At 47.0% G+C, this 6215-nt stretch overlaps 1 non-coding gene and 1 pseudogene across 1 annotated transcript; both read left to right on the top strand.

Moving 5' to 3' along the window:
- The first annotated feature begins 560 nt into the window (after nt 1-560).
- On the top strand, nt 561-632 carry TRNAD-GUC (transfer RNA aspartic acid (anticodon GUC)). The gene has a single exon. It is a non-coding gene; the product is annotated as a tRNA-Asp (tRNA).
- Nucleotides 633-1039: 407 nt separating this feature from the next.
- LOC146179869 (uncharacterized) lies at nt 1040-2407 on the top strand (annotated as a pseudogene).
- Nucleotides 2408-6215: the final 3808 nt, after the last annotated feature.

Below are 6215 nucleotides of genomic sequence, written 5' to 3'. Positions count from 1 at the left end.
CATACAGGCACGCTCCCAGTTAAGACTTGGTTAGAGGAAAAGGGAATATTCGTTCCATGGACAACTAACTGTATATTATGCAAGAAACCATGTATTTATTGATTGCTGGGATCCAGTCTTCTACTGGGACATCTTGCAAAGGACTCTAAAGAAAGACCTACCAATAACACCGTACGGAATCCGTTTTCTTCCAATTGAAAACGATGGAGACATTCCTTATGACCTGATCATGGTCCTGGGGCTCCACAGCATATGGCGAACAAAGATGGCTGTTAGGCACGCCGATGTAAACGTCCGTCCAGTCAAGGAGAATTTTATTGAAAGCATTATGTACTTACGAGATGTTTACCGTACATTGCCAGAACCTCCAGACTGGATTGGCGTCCTAGATGAACATGTTCATTTTAAGAAGGTTAAGCATTCACGCTGACCACGGCATGGTCACCGTGTTTTATCTTTATATATATATATATATATATATATATATATATATATATATATATATATATATATTTGCAGTGTATTTGTCAAAGCAGGCAATAAAAAAAAAAGAAAAAAAGTCCTCGTTAGTATAGTGGCCAGTATCCCCGCCTGTCACGCGGGAGACCGGGGTTCGATTCCCCGACGAGGAGCTAAGTTTTTGTTTCTTTCTTGCATTATGCGCCATTTCAGAACAGCGCTTGCCGGCTTCCCTGCGCCTCCTCGTTAGTATAGTGACCAGTATCCCCGCCTGTCACGCGGGAGACCGGGGTTCGATTCCCCGACGGGGAGCTTAGTTTTTGTTTCTTTTCTTGCATTATGCGCCATATCAGAACAGCACTTAGCCTGTTCCCTGCGTCTCCTCGTTAGTATAGTGGCCAGTATCCATGCCTGTCACGCGGGAGACCGGGGTTCGATTCCCCGACGGGGAGCTTAGATTTTTTTTTCTTTCTTGCATTATGCGCCATATCAGAACAGCACTTAGCCTCTTCCCTGCGTCTCCTCGTTAGTATAGTGAGGGATTCCACTTCCGGCCACCGAGCGTGACGGACGTGTTATCATGAGCTCCGGTGGAGCGGTGTCAGCGGCCCGAGAGGGCCGCGGAAACAGGTTTTTTGCTGGTGATGCCCAGGATTATCAAGTTGCGCTGCCGCAATTGCCAACAGGTGCGTGCGTTTTGAATACCGTCTTTCTTCACGGCGATTTGAAAGCCAGGCCTTTTCGTGTGGAAGATTTTCGCGACACGCTGGTCCGTCTCGGAATGCTCCCTGAGGTGCTAGCTTTGGGGGCGTTCCAGATGAACCATGTGTGGGCGTTCACCTTTAACAGCCCAGAAGCGACAAGGAAAATTTTGTAAGCTAGCGAGGTTCAAGTGAAAAGAAAACGGTGCCTTGTCATCGACCCGGCTAACCAGGATGTGCGACTGAAGCTCTACTGGGTGCTTCATAACGTCCCTGACAAAGATATTCGTTTGGCACTAGCCCCATACGGCAAAGTAACTGACCTGTCTCGGGAGTGCTGGCGCGTTCAGGGTATGGCAGACAAAGGTTCTTCTACCCGCACTGTAGGCCTCAAGATAAAGCCCGGTGTGACACTGGAGGACTTGCCTCACCAAATACGCATTTCTGGAAGTACGGCACTACTAGTCGCACCGGGGCGCCCGCCGTTATGTCTGAGATGCAATAGCCGAGGGCACATCAGGAGGGAGTGTAAAGTGCCTCGCTGTGCCATGTGCAAGCGATACGGCCATGAAGAAGCTATGTGCTCTAGGTCGTATGCCAATGTAGCAGGTATCAGAGCGGGCAACGAAGTTCAGGAAGAACATCTCATGGACCAAGTGGACGCAGAGGAAGCAGCTGGTGGAGGGGGCGTGCCACCTACTGCAGACAAGGATGCCGCACTTGCTTCTGAAACAGAGGGACCAGTTAATGTGCAAACAAAGAGTATATCGGAAGCTTCTCCTGCGGCGGAAAACGCTGCGGACGAGAATGGTGGAAATAGGAGCGAAGCTCCTTGTGCATCGCCTGGGAAAACTCAGGAAAGAGAAGACGCCGTGATGTCAACCATGCCTACAGCAACGAAACGACTTCACGCCGACAGCAGCAACAATTCACACGGCAAAGGACACGAACCCAACGAGGAGCCACCAGTGAAAGCTCTGCCCAACCGAAGGCCGTCTTTGAGAGTGGCACCCAAAATTCCGCCCGAGCTGAGACCCGAGCGAAAACCGTCGGTGATGCCACCGACGTGATCCCCAGCCAAGTGAGTGTCGGAGCCGCCAGCGAGCGATGGCTAAGGCAGGGACAGCTTCTCGCGGCGATTTAAAAAACGCCGTGTCTGTGGACTGTAGGCTGCAAAAGACTGTGCAAGGGGGAGAAAATGAGATTTCGATCCGGGGCTCCAAAGTCGAAGGTAACAGCATGCGGGTCGGGAGCTCCTTGAGAAAAAAATGGCAGTGAGCATAGAAACAAGTTTGCATGTGGCCACGCTGAATGTGCGCGGCTTGTCCACTCGGAGAAGACAATATCAACTAAGTCGGCTTTTCATGGAAAACAACCTCGACGTCATTGCCATTCAAGAGACAAAAGTTGAAAGTGAGGAAGCAACAAACCGCATGGTGGAACCTTTCAGAGCACATTATAATATGTGCATTTCGCACGCTACTGGCACAGCGGGTAGCTGTGGCCTTTTTGTTAAGAAGTCCTTGGAAGCAACCATTTAAAGTGTTTATACATGTGGCAGTGGCTGTCTAATAGTGTGTGACTTTATACTGCAAAGAAACAAGTTTAAATTCATTTGTTTATACGCTCCAAATAAGGAGGGTGAACGCAAAATGTTTTTCGAGTCAGTTGAGCGCCACCTAAACACAGATGAAATGATCATCGTAATGATGGGTGATTTTAATTGTGTGTGCCGATCCGAAGACCGAACTATGCAGGCGCCTGTTCGAGATGCGAGTTCGTTGTTTTTGAACGAGCTGGTTGACGACCGCGGACTAGAAGATGTAGGGTTATTTATGTCGAATTCAACATCACAATGGTTTACCCATCACCAGCGAGGCAGCCTCGCCAGACTGGATCGAATTTATGTATCTGCAAAAGTAGTACCTGTGTGCACCGAGTATGGTGTTAAAAACGTTTCTTTCAGTGACCACAGTTTGGTCATGGTGATGCTGGGTCCGAGAAAACCGCCCAAATTCAACTGGGATCTGTGGAAATTCAACGTACAGATTCTCGATGATGAATCATTTGTTAAAATATTCAAAGAAAAATTGACGACTTGCTTGTTCGTAGGCAGGAAAGCTACAGTGAGGCATGGGAACTGTTTAAACAAGAGGCGAAAATGATTGCGATCGAAAGTGCTGGTGTAATGAGTAAAAACAAAAGGAAGAAAGAAAATGAACTGCGTACTAAGTTGGATTTTTATTTAAGCGTCGAAGCATCGTCGCCAGGCCGATTCATTACGGAAATCAAGGAAGTAAACAGCGGATTAGAAATAATCGATGTAGACAGATACAGGGGAGCGGTAATCCGTGCGCGCGCAGAAACTCTGTACATGGGTGAAGCTCCAACAAAACGGTCCTTATCGGACGAAAGAAGTTATGCTACGCGCAACGAAATAAGAGCGATAACGTTCGGGGACAAGGTTGTGCGAGATAACCAGGCGATACAACGCGCTTTTGTGGATTATTACTGTGAATTACTTGGTCGGGATAAACAACTGGAAGAAGGGTTAGAAACGCAATTCTTAAGGCTCATGCCGCAAATAGAAGATGAGATAAAAACAAGTTTGGAAGCGCCAATTACCGTTACAGAAGTAGTGTGTGCAATAGACGAATTACACTCAGGAAAAGCGCCGGGACCTGACGGGTTCGGCGCCGAATTTTATAAAGCGTTTAAAGACGAGTTCGCTATAGTCCTACACCACGTAATAGAAGAAGCATACAGCATAAGGCAATTGCCTCCGTCTTTTAGGCACAGTCATATGGTGCTGTTTCCCAAATCGGACGATCCTACTACGCTGTTGTCAGTACGAGGATACCGACCGATAACTCTGGCAAATACAGACTATAAGATCCTTGCGAAAATATTAGGCAAAAGACTCCAACGCGTAATACAGAGGGTGGTAGGGACACACCAAACGTGTGGTATCAGGGGGCGTTCTATTCAAACTAACATCCACGTGACTAGAACTATACTAGAGTCTTGTGATGCGTACTGTGAGAGGGTAGCAATGATACAGTTAGACTTAGAGAAAGCGTTCGATAAAGTCGCTCACAAAATCCTGTTCAGTATCTTGCAACATGTGAACTTCGGGAAGGTACTAATAGAAGAAATTAAGTTATGCTATACTAACATGTTCACCAGGATTGTAGTCAATAAGGCATTAACCACTCCATTTCAAGTAAAATCATCTGTTAAGCAAGGGTGTCCCTTGTCGCCTTTACTATTTGCCTTGTTTTTGGAGCCCTTTTGTTTAAGCATTATAACCAACAATGCTATCACCGGTTATCGATTTTCCTCAAGTGAAGTTAAGCTTTTAGCATACGCGGACGACATAGCTGTATTCTGCACTGATGAGACCAGTATCACTAACGCGGTAAGCGCAGCAACAAAGTTCTGCAGGATGACGGGAAGCAGCATTAACTGGGAAAAATCTATAGGAATCTGGCATGGGGAATGGGGTCCCACGCGAGTACGTTTTGAAAACATGAAATGGTCACGCTCGCCAACGAAGTATCTCGGTGTGCCCCTACAACACTATAAAGACACCACGGAATATTGGAAACTGGAAGCAGAGCAGCTCAAAGAAAAAACCGCGAAGTTTGGTGGGCGGGACCTATCCATCTTCGCGAGGTCAACTGTTTGTAAGCTGTTTCTCGTAGCGAGAATTTGGTATGTTCTGCAAGTCATGTGTGCTTCGAGAAGGAGCATACAAAAGCTACATAGGGTGTTCGCAGTATTTATATGGAGGTCGACATGGGAGCGCACAAGCCGCACGAACCTTTTTCGTACAGTAAAAGGGGGCGGACTGGGTTTGCTCACTTGTTCTTGAAACAAGTGGTTTCGAGGTTTCTGTTCGTGCGAGACCAAGGGGATGCTTTTTTAAGGACTGTGATTCAAAGTCGATTGTGTGATCATGTGCCATCTTTTGTTGTGTCTTCAACTCGAGTTAAGGGATCAAGTGTGCGCGGATTTCTTGGAGAGGTTATTGGGTCCTTTCAATTTCTCCAAGCATAATTTTCAGTAAAATACCTGGGTGACGTAACTCGAAGGCAATTGTACAAGGATGTTGTTGATGTATGCATGCCACAGACAATGTATCGCTTGATGTATCCAAAAGGTAAAGGTAAAGATGTATTGAAGAGAGTAAAGCGGATGCCAGTTCGACCTTCGGTAAAAAGCTTCTTTTTTTAAGTACACACTGCAACTCTACCAGTGAAAAAATGGCTCGAGCAGAAAGGTATTTTTGTTCCGTGGACAGTAAACTGTTTCCATTGTAGAAGACCAGAGACAATTGATCATATTTTTCTTGAGTGTTCTGATGCTGTTTTTCTGTGGGACATACTACAACGCACTTTAAAAAAGGACTTACCGCTAACACCGTATGGCATCCGCTTTCTCCCTGCATCAAACGATGGAGGGGTGCCGCATGATATGATAATGGTACTATGCATGCACGGCATATGGCGCACTCCGATGGCGGTACATCACGCAGATCTAAACCCCACGCCCGCCAGAGAGTACTTTATGGAAAGTGTACTGTACATTCGTGAAGTATGTAAATCGAGCACAGACCCACCAGAATGGTTGCCGGTGTTAGATGACCTTGTTAACTTGAAGCGTTTTTAAACACATGTGCTAGCCAAAGGTTGGCAAGCGCTTTTAACTACGATTGTGTGTATATGTAGACATGTATTGTATTGGCCGCAGATCAGGCAATAAAGAAAAAAAAAAGCCTCGTTAGTATAGTGGCCAGTATCCCCCCCCCCCCCCTGTCAGGCGGGAGACCCGGGATCGATTCCCCGACGGGGACCAGAGTTTTTGTTTCTTTCTTGCATTCTGCGCCATTTTAGAACAGCGCTTGCCGTCTTCCCTGCGCCGCCTCGTTAGTATAGTCCCCAGTAACCCCCCCTGTCAGGCGGGAGACCCGGGATAGATTCCCCGACGGGGACCTTAGTTTTTGTTTCTTTCTTGCATTCTGCGCGCCATTTTAGAACAGCGCTTGCCGTCTTC

This window comes from Amblyomma maculatum, chromosome 9 (genome assembly GCF_055883805.1).
Source record: "Amblyomma maculatum isolate TAMU_Amacu chromosome 9, ASM5588380v1, whole genome shotgun sequence".
NCBI classification, from domain to species: Eukaryota; Metazoa; Arthropoda; class Arachnida; order Ixodida; family Ixodidae; genus Amblyomma; species Amblyomma maculatum.
The sequence above is the reverse complement of the archived record's forward strand: the minus strand, read 5'-3'. Positions and strand labels throughout refer to the sequence as shown.